General features: G+C 37.4%; 1 protein-coding gene across 26 annotated transcripts in view; it reads right to left on the bottom strand.

Annotated features, from left to right (window-relative positions):
- The window catches only part of EYA4 (EYA transcriptional coactivator and phosphatase 4), a 120848-nt gene that overhangs the window by 62796 nt on the left and 36519 nt on the right, over positions 1 to 21533 (bottom strand). For 3 of the 26 annotated variants that reach the window (XM_035108955.2, XM_035108962.2, XM_035108965.2), the window contains exon 1: positions 6855 to 12937. The exons of the other annotated variants lie outside the window; for them this stretch is intronic. The gene's annotated coding sequence lies outside the window, so the exon portion shown is untranslated. Of the gene's footprint in view, positions 1 to 6854; positions 12938 to 21533 lie in introns of those variants that run through there. 26 annotated transcript variants of the gene reach the window in all.

Here is a 21533-nt window from a genome sequence, read left to right as displayed (position 1 = left end):
ACCTGGAGCAAGCTTTTTTTGAAGGGACACTAGGAGTGACCCTTCAAAGAGCCTTGTCACTTGATACCATTGTGATGTCAGGTGAGTGCCCCCACTTACCTGTCAAATTTAGCTTGTAAAGGATAGGACAGATATAGATCTGGCATGCTGGGGGAAAGGTCCCCTACAACTGTTTTAAACAAACCACAGTTCCCCATATCTGAACTGAAGGAATTGAGGCTTGTTTAAACTATGACTTAAAAACCAGTCAGGATTGAAAACACTGTTTGATTCTGCATTTTTATCATTCATCATAGTTTGAACAAATGACAGTTAACTAACTTTTGTGATTAACTGTGGTGTATTTAAAAGGGGAGTGTCCAATCTCCATCTGCTAGTAGACATGGAACAGGAAACCATTCTTATGTCTGAACTCGGTCTAAATTTTAAACCTATGGGCAAAGACACTGAACTAAAGGAGCTAGAAAGATAAAGGATACGTTATCTGAACTTCTTATTACCAGATCTGCTAGCAAATTTGAATCTTACATGCATATTTACTGAAAGTGCTAATTTGGGGAACTGACAATACTACATTGGAGTTGCAGTGATCATATGCACCTTGCCAAACAGAGCAATTTAGCAGTGATCAATGAAAACCATTATTACTGTGTGCTTGGTCCTGTGAACTAGCAATAACTGCATCAGGGTTGCCATTCTAATATTTATTTGTAAAACAATAAAATAATCGTATTAACTAAATATCATGCCAAAGAGCAAAATCTTATTTTAATAAGAATGATCTTACCATTCTTGAAAATGGGAAAGCTTAGATTTCTTCAGGAAACGCAAAAAGAGCACTTGATTTAATAAGGATATAGGATTTGTTTGCCAGCGGGCATTCTTAGAATCAGGGTTAGCATGAACCTTATTTCCCCTATCTAGCACAATGACAACACTCATTGCTCAGAATAAAGCCAATTCATAACATAGTTCTGGAACATCTATGGGGTTTCAGCTGAACTGAGCTACTCAATAACAATATTTTACTCTGCTCACAAGTCAGACACCTTTCGAATAGTATTGGTACACTACATTGATTCTCAGAATTGTGTTCAAGGTCCAATGGTGAGAACAGATGGCAACATGCAGAAGTTTATGTGCATTCTCAGGTGCATTATCTGCACTTGGCACAAGATGCAATGATGGAACAGCTGGTAACATGCATTATGACAGGTGTACAAACAGCTTGAGAGGATGCCACATAATGCCACCTCCCTGTCATAAGATCAGGTAAACACTGGCTCATGGAAGTAGAGGGATTGTCTTACCAAACACACCTAAGGTGATCCATACAAATCTTTCAGCCTGTTTCCTATTGCAGGATTACGGCTAGAACACTAGTCCAAGAGATTAAGAGAAACAGCCTGCCATCACTTTCTCCTGCAGCAACAGAGGCTGCAAGAGAAGGGGTGGTCTAGAATCTCAAACCATGCTTTATTCCAGTAGCATTTTGTGGGCTCAGACAATCTGGATAAATGCTGCCTGCAACATGAAGGTTTTTTAGCAATTGGAAGTGGCTCAGTAAGAAGCACAATGAGCTTATAACGTAACCTGTAACTCATATTCCTTTTTCAATTCATACAGTGTTTCCCCGAAAATAAGACATACCCATAAAATAAGCCATAGCAGGATTTCTAAGCATTTGCGCAATATAAGTCATACCTCGAAAATAGTGATAGGCACAGTTCTGGAGGGCGCCAAGAAAGAAGTGAGGCTGAATGCGTAAAAAAAATAAGACATTCCCTGAAAATAAGCCATATTGTATCTTCTTGAGGATAAATAAATATATATGATTTTCGGGGAAACACGGTAATACAGTGGAAGTTCAGGTTGCGAACGTGATCCGTGCAGGAGGCACGTTCGCAACCCACAAAGCACAATTTAGTGCTTCTGTGCATGTGTGCACGCCGAAACATGGAAGTAATTTGTTCCGGTACTTCCAGGTATGGCATGGAGCGCAACCCGAAAAGATGCAACCTGAAGTGGCTGCAACCAGAGATATGACTGTAATGGGAACTGATGTGAACATTCAGAACATGGCATACCGATCAAATACTCCAACTTGAATCCCACATTTGGCAGAGGAGAGGAATAGGAATGATGCAACACATAACAGAAAGGACAAAATATCATAACAAAAGTTTATTTTTTATTTTATTTCTACTCTTTCAAGTTCAACACAGCTTATATACCGGTAATTCTCTACTTACCACCACCACCTATATCCCACTTTATTCTCATAACACTTCTAAGACACGTTAGGCTGACAGATAGTTCATTCACAGTTCTGCTTGTCCCATGCGCCAATTCAGAGGTAAACAGCGGGTTTTTCTGGAAGAAAGCGGTGAGACAAGTGGAACTGTACTTGAACCCAGAAGGTGACCTCTCTAGTCCTTTATTGCCTCATCTGGTCCTCCATTTCCACCCAGCATTCTAGTACCAAAATCATTTACATATCTTGTCACTCTGATCATATGAAACCCTTTCTTAAATCTCTTCACTGGCTTTCTATCTGCTTCCACATTCAGCATAAGATCCTTGTCCTTACCTTTACAGGCTTCTATGGTAATACCCTGCTCTAACATCTCTCTAGGTCAGTGGTTCCCAATTAGGGGTCCACAGCCCCATCCCCTGCCTTCCCCCTCCAACTTTTTTTTGGTCATTTTTGCATGGTAATATATCAAATTTTATGGTCTATTTTAGCGCTGTGAAATTTTTCAATATATTGGCCAAAATTGGTTTTGAAATCACACTGCGATTTTGACCCAGCAATATGCAGTAATATAACACTCCTCACGCAAGGGAGAACAGGGCAACAGACTTCAAGGCACCGGATACCGTACGATCTCAGCCGATCACATTGCTGATGTGAGTTGCCTTCCTCTCACACTGACAGAGAACAGGGCAGCTGATTGCTTTCAGTTTAAGGCACTGTGGCACTACTTTCCCCTGGCACTGAGAAAGAGCAACTTTTCTCGGTCAGCAGGAAAGCAGCAGCAGCCACAGTGGATGTGTATCTTCGCTGGCTGCCACCGCTGGCTGTGGCTTGATGCACCCCCATCTTCATCCCCTCTATCACGTGGCAGAGGGAACTCTGCTTCCTCTCCTCGCCCCCCCCCCAATCTAATCTTCGCAGCTGCTCCTTGCCTCATCCCACCTGATCTGCACACACCTCACCCGCCCGATCTCCATGACTGCAACTCCTTCAATCCCCACATCTGATCTGCGTGCATACCACCCACCCAATCTCTGTGACTGCTCCTTCCCTCATCCCCACGCCTGATGTCCAGTTTCAAACACTGTGATTTATCAGAATATCCTGATGTTTAGCTGCTGATATATCACGATGTTGAAAACCAGGTATCGCTCAGCCCTAGTCTGTTTTTAGCATACCTAAAATTCTTTGCTTATTTGGGGATACCCAAATTTTGTTCAAAAAATTGTTTTGCAGAGGTAACTAGAGTTATCAAAAATTTTAAAAGTAGGGGGTCTGTGGCTTGGCTTTTGAAAAATAGGGGATCCTCAGTAATGACCTAATTGTGAACCACTGTTATATCTAGGTAGTTGTGCCAAAATTTTATAGAAAATGTGGGTTTTTATTAGGTATTTGAATGAAATAAGAGATTTCTGATGGTGCTCTGGAAGGTAGTTCTGGAGGAAGGGGGTGACCTTCAGACAGTGGATGAATTGAAATGTCACAGATTATAAATGTGTATCAAATATATAACAAATCCTTTTTAATTATATTTGAGTTTTTTATTTCTATTCTTGCTTATCTGAAAATGGTACTCAACTAATAGCATGTTTCTAAAGTAAGTCCAGTTGAGTTCAATTAAACTTACTTTCAGTAGTTATGTATAGGACTGTGGCTATAGGCTGCAATCTTATATACCTATACCTTGATGTAAGTTCCACTTTACTCAGTGGAGCTTACATCTAAGTAGGCATTCCTAGAATTTCAGTGTTAATGCATAACTGTATGGAGCATACAAAATGCTAAATGTAACACTTCTGCACAAGTTGTTGTTGTTGTTTAAGGCTTCTTTATTTGTTACAATTAATGTTTTCTGCTTATCTTTGTATTAGTTGTTTATGCAAAAATCCACACATACAGTGGACACTCGGGTTCCGAACGTGATCCGTGTGGGAGGCACGTTCACAACCCACAGTATTCGCAACCCACGCCTGCGCATATACGGGTCGCGATTTGGCGTTTCCATGCATGCACCGAAACCCGGAAGTAACCCATTCCAATACTTCCGGGTTCAGCGCGGAGCGCAACCCGAAAAGACGCAACCTGAAGCAGCTGTAACCTGAGGTATGACTGTATTGTCTTCTTTCCTCCTTTAATATTTATTTCCAGGCATATCGAGGGGGGGGGATCCCTAGTCACACCTATCTTCAATAGTTAGGGGCTCTCTTAATAGATAGCTATTTCTAAAATGACCATTTTGATCAGTTATAAATAGGTTTACAAAATTTGCATCTGAGTATTTATTAAACTAATACCTATTTTCTAATCCCTCCAAGCCCATCCAAGCAAGTTGTGTTCTAACTATGAGTGCCTTATATAACTAATATAAATGTAGTCCCTTTTTGTTTAACAAGTATCTTTTCACTATTGAGTACTTTTAGAAATAAGCATATAGAATCTATTTTTCTTTTGTTTTAAAACATCATTGCTGGTGGCCCAGAGCTATAAGATAAAATGTAAATACATCTACATTTACGTAAATAAATTTATTAAATTTATTTACATCTTCATATTAATGAAATACCAGGAATTATTTTTTTTTAAAAAAAATGACAGTATTGCTTTACAGTACTAAAAATTATATGCATGCCTGCTCAGAAGTAAATCCCACTTACTCCAACTATATTGTACTTTAAGACTGAAATCCTATACACACATGTACTTGACAGTTACTCCCACTGATATCAGTGGCACTTCTGAGTGGACATACATAGGATTGTCTTGTGAATCTTTAAAAATCAATTAGCTAGAGAAAAACTTAGAACCTTTCTACAGTATATGCAGTTTGTTGTGATTTTTTTCTATTTTCTTATAATCAGTGTCTCTGTTTACTACATCTGGGCTTATATACAGGACAAATTTCTTGTTGGTTTCCCATAACCGAGCATTTCACAAATAGAAGTACTGATGCACATTTAAATCACAGGAAAATATTTTTAGACATCTCTGTCAGACTGCTTCAAATGTTAAAAACAGGTTTTTAACCAATGTTATTTAATTCTAATTTAGATATAATGCACATTATATTTGTCCATCATCTCACATTACACACTGGTAAGCAAATAATACCCGTTATCATTCAACATATATTTAATAAGTTGTTTGACATTTGTCTTTCTTTAACAGCTGTCTTGCATTTTCTAAACATACACTCATTTTTCCAACATTAAATTTGAGATGCTCCTTTATGTTTCAATTTATGGAATTCATTAAACTATTTTATAAAACAACATAGTGTAATTATAAATAAAGCCCAACAAAAATATTTTTGAAAAGGGGTTTGTTTAATCTAATCATTTTAAAATTTACAAGTAGGAGTTGTTCATAGGTAAGATTTTAGTGTTCTAAAAGCTGTTAGTTTAGAAGCCAAACCCTGTCTGATTAAAAAAAAAATGGTTCAGCTGAACTGAAATATGAAAATACTAAGCAATCTAAGAAAAGAAACATGTAATTGGATACTGCTGCTTGCTGTTCACTAGACCTTACGAACCAAGTTGAGGAGCATATTGGTTGTAATAATTTATCATACTTTTCTGCAAAACAGTGTCCCTTAACAATACAACTCCTTGCAGCTCTAAATCTATTTTCACAAGTGGACAGTTCAAGCATTTTATTTTTCTCTCCAAAACTTTACTTCCTTTTCTAAGGTAATAAAATACTCCTGAAGCAAAAGACTCTCCCAAGTTCTCTTGAATGAAAGGGACATTTAAGAAGCAGTAGTTGTTAACGCCAATTCACATTATGAATCCTGAAGTGCAATATAGCACTTATGGTCTAAGTTCTCCTTACAAGGCAGGAAAAAAACATTTATGTATACAGTTATAGCATTGCTTAACTACTATTGTTTTACAGCCAAATTCATTACTTGCATCACTATAAACTATATCAAAATGTTACAAATGAATTTTAAACCCAGGGAAACAGCTACAAAAAGCAAGCTCAACATTTTAGCTCTGGAATGTCAGATTAAATTATCTAACAACAAAAGAAATACTATAAATGATCTGTTGTTTTGTATTCCAAACAACCATTAGCCTATGAAACATTGCAAAACAAGTATGAAAAAGGTATTCAATGACACACACAGATGCTAAAACTCAAAATACACTTATCCTGGAGTAAGCCCCACAGAGCACAGTAGGGGCAACTTCTGAGTAAAAATATACAGTATAGTGCTATTATTTTTTGAACGAAAACATATTTCTGACAAAGGTCTGATGATCTTATGTTTCTCCCAAAACATAATAATTAAATATTTCATATATTAGTAAAAAAGCAGGAGGCTTACTGTGAAATGTATAAATATCATAAACGCATATTTAAATAACTTTCATTTATGAATGATGGTTGAAGTTAGAGCAGTTAATAACTTCCACACATATGAGATATGATCAATTTAAAAAACCTATAAAAACATGCAAAATAAACTAATGAAAATTATCCCTAATTGGAAAAAATCTCATTAAGGATTTGATTAAATAAACAGACACTATTTAGTCTCAATTGCTTTCTGAACATGCTAATCATTGTCACATACAGAAATAAATTACAGGCTTACCTCATTTCCCTCTCAAGATATTTAAAAGAATTCCCCAGACACACCGACTCAAATTTGGAGGGAAAAGCATATATTAAGTTCTGCACCAACAAAATTTCTCTACCCAACACTGGAAATGTGTAGCCAATTACAGGATCAGATAATTCTGTAGACAGCACTATTGTCTCAAATTCAGGTAGAACGAAAGACACTTTGTTCTTCCTTGAGCAGTCACCGCAGGCTCAGTGGGCTTACTTAAGTTAACTAAAGTGAGATCTGGATAGTAAACAAGCTTGGCTCAGACCAATGGCTTTCCACACCCTTCTGTTTATAGTAAGATGACTTGCATTCAGAGGTCACCCTCATCAACAGCTTCTGTCTTTCAGTGGGTATCTTATGTGGTGCATTTATCCCAAGGCTCTTTTAATGAACCCAGCTCCCCAGCCCCTACTTGCCTGCTGTCACTGTGACACATCTGCTTCTTATTGTATGAAATCCCTTTAAAATTTAAATGCACAGAGCTATGTCTATATATACCGTACACATACACTATATCAATGCTTCATTCTAGATGAAGTGTAAACCTACTAACACTAAAGCGTTTTTATTTTATTTTAAAAAATGTATTTTCTAAATGAAACAGCAGCAGCAGCAGTAGTAAGAATAAATATCACATCTGTCCCAGGACTAGCATGTAAGAATTCAGTAGATGTTTCTGGTAACATACCAGAAACGAAAGAGAACTGCCAAATAAAAGTGGACACTACTTTAATATCCACAGAAAATCTGTTCTCTCTCCTCCATCAAACTCAACAAAAAACAAACAATGCTGATAAGACTTTTTTCTTCATTCATGTTACCACCATTTCTACCATAATACATTTTTGTTGCAGTAGTACAAATATGTGCTTTCAATAGTACTTAGCATGTTAAGTTAGGAAATAAATATTCTGAGTATTGTCTAATGTTATTGTTATTATTATTGCAAATATTATACTAGCAGCTTTTAGCATATTTTAAGCCATATGTTGCAACAGTTGTGTAAAACAATATTTAATAGTTTTAAAAATAACAATTCAGTTTATTGATGATTTTTGATGGTCACATATCATATTCAGAATCCTGCTTCCCACCCTTTCCTTTAGAATAGAAAGTATAATTTTACACTCTACAAAGATGCAAAATTCAGAAGCTCGGTGGATAATTAAAACTGAAGATGGCACTCTCTCCCAACATGAGCACCATCTAGCTTGCTGTGCAGACTTAGCATTTGAGTGAAAGTTACACCTGCAGAACATTTTCGGCACATTGTCCTAGTGCAACATTTAAATGACAGCAGCTTGACTCTGTTAAAGCTAATAAAACATGATTGATGACTCGGATTAAAAAGCTATCTCAGTAGATTAGGATATTTGTGCCATCATTTGACAGCTCCAACACTTTATTATTAGAAAGGATTGCCACGACCATAAGGGTCATTAATAATGCTTGCATTTAGGACCATCTACCACTTTACTTTTTAAAAGACACGAGTATGCTCTACCCCATGTCCTCATAGTGTGTTAAAGGAGAGGTAAAGGTATATACAGTATAATGAAGTACAAGCTGTATTTGTGAAAGGAGAAAAAAATCCTTACCATATAAATAGCTCTTTATAGACATTATCCCAGCAACTCTGGCAACAACCCTGTAAGGCAGGCTGATACTATGATTCTAATATTACAGAGAACAGAGGTTGAGGTGAAAACAGTAATAGCTTGCCTAAGATCACTAGAGAGTTAATTGTTGGGGTGCTGTTTAACCAAGAACTTCCCATTCATATTCTATTATGCACTAGAAATATACAGCACAATCTAGATTTTGAATTTGATGGACATTCTCATGTATCATAAGATCTGGTTGTAACTCATAAATGCATAACTTTTATTTTAAAAAGTTGACTTCCGGTTAATCACGAAGCCGTGAGCAAGCGGGATTCAGCCCTGCAGGGAGAATCCAGGTTTTGGGAGGAAACATGAGCAGTGTGTGGGCGCCACAAGCCCCCTAAAACCTCAGAAGGAAGATTCTGAGGGCAGGCATCCAGCGACGCCAAAAAAGTGGTCTCTCCGCTAACGGAAACACTCATTTTTGGAGCTGAAAGATCAGCAAGACTGAGACACCATTTCTACTCCCAAGAAGCACAGCCTTGAGCTTACCCAGCACAGAGATCGATTCTCAAGAAAAGAAATCTGGATTAATTCAGTGAAGTACAAATCATAATAATTATAATAATTCGGAGGCAGCGAGGTAGAAAAAAGGAGGTCAGCCCCATTTGGGATTGGACAGTAGATGCATGAATTTCCTACAGAATGGAAGGCTTAAAAGGTTTCCTGCAGTGGAAATATAAATTTTATAAATACAGTTGTTGTGAAAGGGAGAAAATATATAACTGTACGTAAAAAGGGGGTGAAAGCTCCTTATTTGAGATACTTTGTTTCTTTTTGAGAGCTTTTGGCACCGCGGAGGAGAGTCTCCTGGTGAACTTTTACTTTCGGTTTTATAGCTAAAATGTATAAAATAAGTAATAGATGTTGGAAATGTAAGGAAAAAGATCATTTTATCATATTTGGTGGGAATGTAAGAGAGTGAAGTGCTTTTGGGAAATGATACACAATGAAATGAAAAAGATGTTGAAATATACATCTGTTTTAAAAAACCTGAAGCATTTTTGTTGGGCATTGTAGGTGAAGACATTAATAGACAGGATAACAAATTGTTTATGTATGCAACAACAGCAGCAAGAGTATAATGGCACAGAAATGGAAGCAAGAAGAATTACCAATGAAAGAGAAGTGGCAGAATAAACTAATGGACTATGCAGAATTGAACAAGATGACGGGAAGAATTCGAAACCGACGGGACCAGAGGTTCTTAAGAGGATTGGAGTAAATTTGTGAACTATTTGAAAGACAGCTGTAAACAACAGATTACGCTAGTAGGACTACAAGAATTTCTGTAAGGAGGACTATATGAAATATTGCAGGGAAAATTTAAGAAGGACATTTAGTTATGGAGTATTATAAGTAACAGTGAAGATAATGAAATGTAAGATTAAGTGACGAAGAGGGGAAATAATCAGAGGGAAGTCTAAAAAAATTGTATAGGATATGCATGAATGTAATAAGATGAAACTTTTTTTAAAAAAAGTTACATAACAAATGTGTCATGCACACAATTTTTAAAAATCTGCTCCCAATCTCTCATAGTTAAATTCTTGAGAATATTATTTACAACTGCCTCTCTCCCACCCCCAAATAATACAGAGCATTTGCACTTCCTTAAACAGATGCCTCTCAGCTGTAATTATCCAAAGCATTGCCATGTCAAGTAATACTCAGTTTGTTGCATTAACCAGCATAAACCAGGCTAGACTCTATGACAATAAAAGCCCAGTTCAAATTCTGAAGGAAGCATATTGTTATAGCCTTGTTTTTTACTGCTACAACAGTCAAGGGGAAACAGAGTAAAAGGTGCAATGCAGTAACAGCAACTAAATCTGTATAAAATAAAACCTAAGCAAACAACGTGTTTGTTCATACGGTTCTGCAAAGCTTTTCTTTTATAAATTTGTTGTTGTTTAGTCGTTTAGTCGTGTCCGACTCTTCGTGACCCCATGGACCATAGCACGCCAGGCACTCCTGTCTTCCACTGCCTCCCGCAGTTTGGTCAAACTCATGTTCGTAGCTTCGAGAACACTGTCCAACCATCTCGTCCTCTGTCGTCCCCTTCTCCTAGTGCCCTCCATCTTTCCCAACATCAAGGTCTTTTCCATTAAATTTATAAATTTATAAATTTAATGTAGTTTATAATCTGAACATTTATTAAAAATTAAAAAATTAAAAATTAACACCAAAAAGCTCAATGTACCGAATGCATATAAAACAAAAATATCAGTTTACAGATGGAAATTAAATGTCTTTCAAAATAAAAATGCCCTTGCTCATCTTCTGATGGTATCTCCATGCCAATGAACTGATTTTGCTGGGGAGTTCTCTTTTCAGAGAATCCTGGGAACAGAAGTTCTGCAATGCAGAACTCAAGATCGCTAGCAAGGAATACTCATATCATTCAAACTAGTTTCCAAGACTCTGTATGGGAAAACAAAGATAGCTGAAGTGGTTTAAAACTACTGCTGAGGTTAAAAAAAGTAACACAGAGACCTTGGCTTCAAATTTGCTATCTACAACTAAGGCAGAGAATGGGAGGCATTTTTGTTCGACACTGAGGAGAAAAAGCTAATGGTGATACTCAACAGAGTCATAGAGTAGGCCCACTGAAATCAATATACAAGAGGCCTACTTTGAAGCTTAGTGAAATCAATGAGGCTACTCTATGACTTAGTTTAATGCAACCCAGTGAGATAAGGTCCAAAGCTCAATAGGGTTGAGAATTTAGATGCTTCATTGTAACAGCATTTTAGGAGGCTGACGCCATAATGGAAAAAAAACACAACACAGACACACCTTGCAAGTATGTAATAGACTACAATACAAAACTGTATACAGGCCAGATTACAGTATTTTACATACTACAATTAAAATATATGCAATAGCAAGTACTATATAACAGTCTATGTTATTATGCAATGTAATGGAAGATTTGGTTTTCTTTGCATGTGAGTGTGATATGTACAAGGAGTGCAGGATTGCAGCCAATACACAGAAGCGCATGAATGGCACAGCAATAATGAAAAATGAAGTCAAATATGTGAACTCATTATGTGGAAGAAATTCCCCGTAGATGAAACATGCCACTGTAGGTGTGCAATCAGTAAATGGCACCATTTGGAGACAAATGGCAACAAGGGACTTTTTGGCCTAAAACCAGTGCAGCATTCCAATCTGGATTTCCTTCAGAATTGATTACTAGCACTATAAACGGTTGGTTCCAATGTACTTTTTATTGCATGTGCATGTACAACAGGGGTAATCAATATTTTTTGGACTTGTGGGCACATTTTAAATTTTGAGTGGCTGCACACAAGCAGGACCTGAGTGTGACAACATTCTCCCCTTCTGTGGTTTCCAGCAAATTGGTATTTAGAAGCATATTGCCTCTGAAAGTGGAAGTAGAACATAGTCATCAGGGCTAGTAGTCAAACTGCCTATTATGGGAACAAATTTAACTATGTGTTGCATGAAGAAGTACTTTAGTTTGTCTGTCCTGAATCTTCCAACATTTAGCTTCATTAGTTGTCCACAAGTTCTAATGTTATGAGAAAACAGTAATTATTTTTTTCTGCTCAGTTCCTTCATACCATGCACCATTTTATACATTTCTACCATGTTGACTTCTACAAGCCTGTTCTCTGAACTACAAAAACCGAAATATTGTAACCTGGTCTATTGCTTTGATCATTTTGATTACTCTTTCCTGAACCCTTTCCAACTCTACAATATCATTTTTGAGGAAGACGACCAGAACTGTACACAGTATTCAAAATGTGGTTGCACCATATATTTATATAGCAGCATTATACCCAGGGTGGATTTGATTTAAATCAAACTGATTTAAATCATGATTTAAATCACGATTTAAATCACTAGTCAGTAAGGCTTGATTTAAATCATAGTCGATTTAAATCACATGAAAAACTTAAATACTGTCCACTCCAAACAATCAGAAAAATATTGTTTCTATTCTATTCACTGAACTTCTTGAAACTTAGCACTGAAGGGGTTGTTTCTGTATTCATAGGTTTGTAGAACAATAGGATTAAGGTCTTTTTCTCAACTCTGTTCATGTTATAACATTTTTGCTGTGAAGAAGAGGCATGTGATCTCTGTTGAGTCAAATTCAGTTTTGAGAACTGCAAAAGTAAACCAAGTATCTGTGATAATATCTTGTAGGCAGAGAATCTGCCCAATAATCTTACAAAAACCTCTGGAAGAGCATGACATTGTGAATGGATTAATGGCATTTATTTACCCCAAAAAATAAACATATACAACCTTATTCTACATAATTAAAAAACTAATCTTTATTTCATGATGGAATAACCTTTGGATGGTAATATATTTTCCTCAAAAAGCATTTTATTTTAAAAAATCGATTTAAATCAAAAAAATCGATTTAAATCAAAAAAATCCGATTTAAATCAAAAAAATCCGATTTTTTTGATTTTTTTAAAAAAACCATTGATTTTTATCCACCCTGATTATACCAGAGTTTGTCATCATATACAAAACAATATATTTACAAATGAATGCTAATCTGTAACAGTGTACTAATTTTTACTACTTGGTTTACTCTTTAAATGTCAAATTTATATTTTATAGCACCTTCAGATCTGAATGTTCAAATCATTCACAGCTTATTTTAGTAATTGATACACATATGGAAGAAGCCAGGTTTCAGGGGGAAAGCTTGTAGGGCTCTTAAGGTGATTTTTAAAGTCACAGTATTCTATAAGAGTTTCTGTTCAGCAAAACAGAAAATAGAGAGATGCGGGGTGAGAGTGGGGTGTGTGTGTGGAGTGATTTGTTTCATCAGCTCACAGCTAAAAATTACTAGTGAAGTGGACACATTTTCTCATACACAGTAAGCCACGATTTATGGCATACCATGATGTGTGAATGATGCCACTGAGAGAAAAAGAAGGGTTACAGATCAACTTCTGAAAAAATATAGCAGGCAGGTGATATAAGACAAGGATTAAGTAATCTGTGTGGAAGAATGAAAAACATTACGTAAATAGAGACAAAGAAAGAGCAAAAATATAAGATGAAAACATTGGCTAAGATTCAATGGCACTTCCACTCATGCAAGGAGAAGGGTTTCAGATTGCTGCCAATTTCCCCCACAACTGTAGACCCTATTCAATTTGCTCTGGAGGGAACATGGAGTTATAGACAGAAGGAGGCAGAAAGGACAGTTCACTAAATGGAACTCCACTCTCAGCTCTTTGGATCCAAGACACTGTACATCAAAGAAAAGAGGGAAGAAAATAAAGCACTAGAAATTAGATAACTGCAGAGATGTCCACATTTGAAAAGGAATAACTAAAAAAAAATTAGCAAAGAAATGGTAGGAACTTGTGTAGCGTTCTCTTATGCCAGCCTTTTTAAATTGCCTATAAAATGAGATCCTTTGTCATAACTATCTGAAATGTGCTAAATTTCCTAACTTCAAGATTACTAGGAAGCCTACAAATTTCATACCACTGGATAGAAAACGATACTATGCTACAAGTAGCAGAAAATTGGCTGAGTTTCCCCTTAGTGAAAAACAAAAAAGGGGATGAGTTTGAAAATCAAAAAATGAAAACTAACTGAATACACTTTGAATGGATGGAGGAATGAAACTTTGTTTGTATACCCCAAAACATAAAGCTATGTGAGCGTGCAAGAAGGACAGAAATGTAGGGGATAGGACACACAAATGTTTCTAAAACAGAGGAATATTTGAAAGTACACTTTCAAAGAGAGTAAATAGAAATACTAATAAAATATACATTATCCTTTTAAAAGAAAAAAATAGCAAAGGAAGTGATAAAAGAAAATATTAAAGTCCGCTTCAAGTTAAGATTCAGGTACTTGTAGATGCCCAAGATGGAAAACAAAAATAGGGAGGGAACAATCTCTTTCTCTCTGTGTGTGTGCGCGCATAAAGTTTCTTAAGCTTAAAGGGGGGGGGGAACCTGAAAATGCATTAATTGCACTTAGTTCCCACTGAAATAAACCAAACTTTAGTCATGACTTACCTGTCCCATTTATTTCAATGGCTTCTAAGCATGCCCAGATAATTAAGAAAAGTATTTGTACAATTGTACAAGATATTGAAGGTAAATGAGGGTGTTAAGGCTGCTTATAGCCTAACAGCAGAACTTATTTATTTAAAGCAGGCATCCCCAAACTTCGGCCCTCCAGATGTTTTGGACTACAATTCCCATCATCCCTGACCACTGGTCCTGTTAGCTAGGGATCATGGGAGTTGTAGACCAAAACATCTGGAGGGCCGCAGTTTGGGGATGCCCGATTTAAAGTATTTATAAGCTCTCCCAATATGCCAGCAAGTTTGGAAAACTCAACAATGGCCAGAGGATTGGAGAAGATCAGTCTACATCCCAATTCCAAAGAAGGGCAGTGCCAAAGAATGCTCCAACTACCGCACAATTGCGCTCATTTCACACGCTAGCAAGGTTATGCTTAAAATTCTACAAGGCAGGCTTAGGCAGTATGTGGACCGAGAACTCCCAGAAGTGCAAGCTGGATTTCGAAAGGGCAGAGGAACCAGAGACCAAATAGCAAACATGCGCTGGATTATGGAGAAAGCTAGAGAGTTCCAGAAAAACGTCTACTTCTGCTTCATTGACTATGCAAAAGCCTTTGACTATGTCGACCACAGCAAACTATGGCAAGTTCTTAAATAATGGGAGTGCCTGATCACCTCATCTGTCTCCTGAGAAATCTCTATGTGGGACAAGAAGCTACAGTTAGAACTGGATATGGAACAACTGATTGGTTCAAAATTGGGAAAGGAGTACGACAAGGTTGTATATTGTCTCCCTGCTTATTTAACTTATATGCAGAATTCATCATGCGAAAGGCTGGACTAGATGAATCCCAAGCCGGAATTAAGATTGCCGGAAGAAATATCAACAACCTCAGATATGCAGATGACACAACCTTGATGGCAGAAAGCGAGGAGGAATTAAAGAACCTTTTAATGAGGGTGAAAGAGGAGAGTGCAAAATATGGTCTGAAGCTCAACATCAAAAAACCAAGATCATGGCCACTGGTCCCATCACCTCCTGGCAAATGGAAGGGGAAGAAATGGAGGCAGTGAGAGATTTTACTTTCTTGGGCTCCTTGATCACTGCAGATGGTGACAGCAGTCACGAAATTAAAAGACGCCTGCTTCTTGGGAGAAAAGCAATGACAAACCTAGACAGCATCTTAAAAAGCAGAGACATCACCTTGCCGACAAAGGTCCATATAGTTAAAGCTATGGTTTTCCCAGTAGTGATGTATGGAAGTGAGAGCTGGACCATCAAGAAGGCTGATCACCAAAGAACTGATGCTTTTGAATTATGGTGCTGGAGGAGACTCTTGAGAGTCCCATGGACTGCAAGAAGATCAAACCTATCCATTCTTAAGGAAATCAGCCCTGAGTGCTCCCTGGAAGGACAGATCGTGAAGCTGAGGCTCCAATACTTCATGAGAAGAGAAGAATCCTTGGAAAAGACCCTGATGTTGGGAAAGATTGAGGGCACTAGGAGAAGGGGACGACAGAGGACGAGATGGTTGGGCAGTGTTCTCGAAGCTACGAACATGAGTTTGACCAAACTGCGGGAGGCAGTGCAAGACAGGAGTGCCTGGCGTGCTATGGTCCATAGGGTCACGAAGAGTCGGACACGACTAAACGACTAAACAAACAAACAAACAAGCTCTCCTCTCATGGCACCTTCTAATTCACAATAATCTTTCATCAATTTAAAACTATAAAACTCTGTAACAATAAAATTGACGGAAAACAAGAACTTGCAATAACATTGATCACAAACTGTATTCAGTCCAGTAAGAACAGGAAAAAGCAGTTCTCTTAATAGGGAGAGCCTACAGCTGATATCTAACATACAGTAAGTCAGGCTCACTGAAATCAATGGATGCAAATGCATTTCTTTCAATGATTTGACTTTAAATATCACTAATGTTGGATATGAAATGTTGTTTTTACTGGTGAGCATTCTTTCCCAGCATTTCCTGGAGAATATGCACCAGCCTGGTAGTTTGTGTATCTGTGGGAGTTACCAGTAGTTTAAAAAGTCCCACCTTGACATGGAGTAAAATGAAGAATATTGCCAGTTTAAATGCTTTAAAATATTATATTTAAATGCATCGTTTCAAATAAAGGGATCATACATACAAACATGCATCCCTCAAAGAATGGGGGGAAACTAACAAGCAGTTAGGTTTTTATTGCACATCCCCAGTTATATGTTCAGAACATTGCCAAAGAACAGAAATACAAATTTGCATTGAGAACAGAGTTCATACACTGTCAAGAGGAAAACATGATGGTTGGAGCAAAAGCTCCTTGCATTTTTGCAATGGAACTTTTGGATCCAACCCATTTCTTCTAACATTATCCATTTACAGACATTTCCAGCTTTCCTATACTCCAAGGGGAGGTAGAGGTATGTCAAATCTTATTACCTTAAGAGCATGGGAAAGTTGAAAATGCCTGAAAACATCTAAAGTTTAGAAAACAGTTCAATATGGAGAATTTAAAAACTGGATCCATTAAGGGATAGGGTCTTTCTACTCTGAAGATTTATTCTCAGAAAATGAGTTCCTTCCATTCCTGGAACCCAACTTTTAGATCCTGAAGTTTTAGCATTATTTTATACATATCTGAAGGAGCATTAAAATAACATTTCTAAAAATATGAGTTTCACTAAAATTTATTTCCAATTTCTGCTTCAAATGTACATATACAATGCATATCTTTACCACAAAGAGAAAATATTATTATTTATATTCGCATCACAAACAGGATCTGTGAGCAAGGCATATCTTGTGACGGTCCCACAATCCACTAGACTCTGGATTTTGTCACAAGTCAGAAAAAAATACTTCAGCATATCCTTAACAGTAGCAGGACTCAGCCAGGCATGAAACAGCCAGGCTAAAGGGGGGTGGCATACACTAAATTCCTGTCAAGTTTATTCACCCAGCTCCTAAACATAGAGCATCAGAAAAAAATATAAAACTCTAAAACTATTCAAAATAGTATGCTTATGCCTTCAATCTTTTGGCCATGCTAGTTTATTATAGTTTAGACCCTATTTAGACATCTCTGCAAATGGGCAATTCATTTTTTTAAAATAATAAATGGAGGAAATCAGTGTTCTGGAGTAATAAACTTCTTGTAAAGACACAAACCATCTTATTACTTCAAAGTCCTAGTAATAAAAACCAGGCTGGACTTTTGAACCAGGGGAAAAATTTTTCGCAAAAGGGCGATTCCAAAGCATGGTGTAAAAACAGTGGAGTTCATATCCGCCTACAAATGATGGGAAATGTGGTCTTTCTGGAAGTTCAACAGCAGTTAGGCTAATGGTCTGGGAATTGTCTTGACTGTATGCCAGTACAATTAAGGATCCACACAAAGTTAGAGCCTGTCAGTACAAAGTGAACATATTTTTCAGAAGTGTGTTTGCATAGCTAGATTTGCTCAAGCGACCTATATTTAATTTGGCACAATACTAAAGATTGGGGACCAAACTATTATATATTTGTATAAAGAATGGGAGAGTCTATTGAATTGTAGACTAGCTGCTGGAACTCCTGTATCTGTCATTTAAAGAGCCAAATGTAAAACCTTTAAAAACAATTCATCTTTCTTTACACCATTCCAAAAGAGAAATTGAAATCAACCAAATCAATTACCTTCCTTTTAAAAAGAAAATTCCTTTTATCTCTCAGGTAATACATCATGCCAAAAATTTTTTTATTGAGTTTGAGTCATAAGGAGAAACATATTTTTTGCTTGCTTTACTGTTAGGGAAAATATTTTGTACAGCCTCCAGCTAAGCAAATGCTTTAAACATACCACAGTAAATTAAATTAATTTTCTTTAAAACATTTCAGCCTAAATTCAAACACAATGGGTGAAGTCCCACGCTGCTGTTCCGCTTGTAGAACAATTTTTGATACAGTGAAAGCATCTGCTTATGTAAAAGAGAGTACCGGTAAGTAATTTTCTCAAATGCCTTGTTCACCCTGAGGCCTCCTGTGCCAGGTTCCATAGTAGTGCTCCCCAACCTGTGAGATGTGACTGTGCAGATGGATCGCAAGTTTTATAAGTAAATCCAAAAGACTTATTGCTCATAATTCTCAACCTCTTCCAACTTTTAGTTTTGTTGGCATATTATAATGCTGTGTTGACACTTGTAACTGAAAGCTGGAACAATACTAGTCTTACATTTTAACCCTTTGAAACCAGTGATGGTTCACCACACGGTACTCATAGAAGGAATTGTTTGACTGTTACAGCGTGCCTCTGATATGCAGGTGCTTAAGGCAGCCCTGGACACCATTGGTAAGCTGTAATAGCCACTTAAAACAACTCCCCGTGCAAGCACTATGTGGTAAATCATCACAAGACCTGATGACAGGGTTAGTTAATGGTTAAGTCAAGGGTGATTTGAAGTTTGTTTAGTCAAAATTTGCCCACTTCTCTGCTGAAGAAACAGAGAGGTTTGAGTGGTGTCATTCTGATGTCACAAAGTTGGGGTACAGGGGACTGCAGCAGCAAAGGAGAAGCCAATTAAATTGCCTTCCCATCTCTTACATTGGTTTTTTTGCCAAGTAAAAAGATAGGTAAAGATTATTGTGGGTACTACTAGATTAAAGAAATAATCCTTAGAGGAAAAGGGCTTCAGCCTGCAGTTACAGAGAACTTATTTACTATGTTAATTCATTCAAGTGATTTCAATATGCATTGTTGGCAATACCATAATGTCTGAGCTAAGAGGCCACAGTCAACTATGTGTAGTAAGCGGAATAAGTATGAAAAGTTCAGAAAAACCCCCTGAAAATTCTACTAAACACACACACACACACACACACACACACACTAAAACAACTTCTGAACACAATAACAGAACAGAGATAAATACAACTGAAAAGTGTAATACAACCAAGCACTGAAAGAATGAGCCTGTGCTCTGAACAAAAAACATTGTATTAGTGTAACACATAAAAGGTTATTACAACATGCCATGCAGGGGCACAGAGAGAGGCAAGATATGAAAAAAGTAAACGGCGTTTCCATGTGCTGCTCTGGTTTGCCAGAAGTGGCTTTGTCATGCTGGCCACATGACCTGGAAGCTGTACGCCGGCTCCCTCGGCCAATAATGCGAGATGAGCGCGCAACCCCAGAGTCGGTCACGACTGGACCTAATGGTCAGGGGTCCCTTTACCTTTACTTTTAACCTTGATTGATATGGAGTGACTAAGATTACTAAATCCCTAGGTTTGCCTATAAGTGGAAATATTCCACTGATCACAGAACAAGTTCTTCTTTCACCTTTAGCATATATGCACAGACTGAAAGTAAGTTTTGGCAAAAAAACTTAACTGTCAGGGGTCCTTTACCTTTCTGACAGAAAAAAATCCTTCATAAAAGGATTTGGAAGCAAAGAGCATTTGGAAAATGGTTGACTCCTCGTACTACGGTAGCTATATTCACATGTTACAGTAAGTGAGAGTTGGCTTACTTCTTGTGGTTTATTGTGAATAAGTAGCCTGCTCAAGCACTGGCCAACCTTTCCACAGTCCACAGAAACAAAATCAGGAGACTGCAATTAAGTTTGGTTTTCTGTGACATTTGAACCCGGGATCTTGATTTGTTGCTCCCTAACAAGCCAGGATTGCTAGCCAGCCTAACCATAGTTTATTGTTGGTTTATGAATCTTACTTGTTAGAGACCCGCAAACCAGGATTATGAACTCGGAGGTCACAGGATGAACTTAATTGAGGCTTTCTGGTTTTCTTCTCCAACTTGTGCCAGAGGAGAAGTGAGGAAGAAGTGATTGGGCACTATGAACCCGAATAATACTCATTCACATTAACCACATTAACCAATTCTTGATTCTTGTGACATACAAATACAGCCATTGGGGTAGGGGTAGAATGTAATAGGAAAATAGTTCTCTAACATCCTGAAGTCTAAGGCAAAGTACGAAAAGGATAGGATCCACCAGAAAGCCATCTCATCACAGACAACTAGAAAAACTAGTAGCAAGAAAGAAGGCCTACTCTAAATTGAATCTGCAAAATTAGAAATCTTTCCTTTGCGTAATTCATGAAATGGCTATTTAAACTATTTACAGAAAAGATATTTGATAATTCTCAGGCAACAAATCAGAGTTGTATTTGACAACTTTTAATTATCACCACTAGGCAAATACTGAACATTTATAACCTACAGAAAATATAGAATATTCAGCATAGGCCTTATCTCTGAATTGCTCAACCTAACTGGATTTTAGAACCTCTTCAACCACACTCTTTCCTCTAAATACCTTTGGTCTGATAGATACCCAAGAACCCACCATATTCTCTATTTGCCATTTTCAACAACAGTAATTTCACATGTAAGGTTTAAAATAAGGGGTGACTGAAAAGAACTTCATTAGTGTCCCCAGGCAGGAGCCTTACAGTCTGAGCTTCCTTTCCTTTCCTTTCCTTTCCTTTCCTTTCCTTTCCTTTCCTTTCCTTCCCCTTCCCCTTCCCCTTTCCTTTCCTTTCCTTTCTTCCTTCCTTCCTTTCTTTCTTTCTTTCTAAAAAAGGCAAGTCTTTGGCTCTCCTAGAATCACAGAATTGTAGAGTTGGAAGGGACCCAAAGGGCCATCTAGTCCAGCCCACTGCAGTGAAATAAAATTATTAAACAAAGTGTTTGGGTATCCTTCTAAGAGATTCTACGATAGAGCTTTCCAAACTTTTCTTGTTGGTGACACACCTTTTTAGACATGTATTGTTTCACAACACAGTAATTCAGTTTTACTACCAAACGGGATGTTAAACTAAGCCCTTTCCAGCCCCGGGAAAAGCTCAGGGAGCATTTGTGCAACACACACTGCAGCCGACACACTAATGTGTCGCAAAACAGTTTGGAAAGCTCTGTTCTAGGAAATGAGCCTGTTCAGCTGGC

This window comes from Zootoca vivipara, chromosome 3, assembly GCF_963506605.1.
Source record: "Zootoca vivipara chromosome 3, rZooViv1.1, whole genome shotgun sequence".
NCBI classification, from domain to species: Eukaryota; Metazoa; Chordata; class Lepidosauria; order Squamata; family Lacertidae; genus Zootoca; species Zootoca vivipara.
Note: the sequence above shows the minus strand (reverse complement) of the source record. Positions and strands in the feature narration are given on the sequence as shown.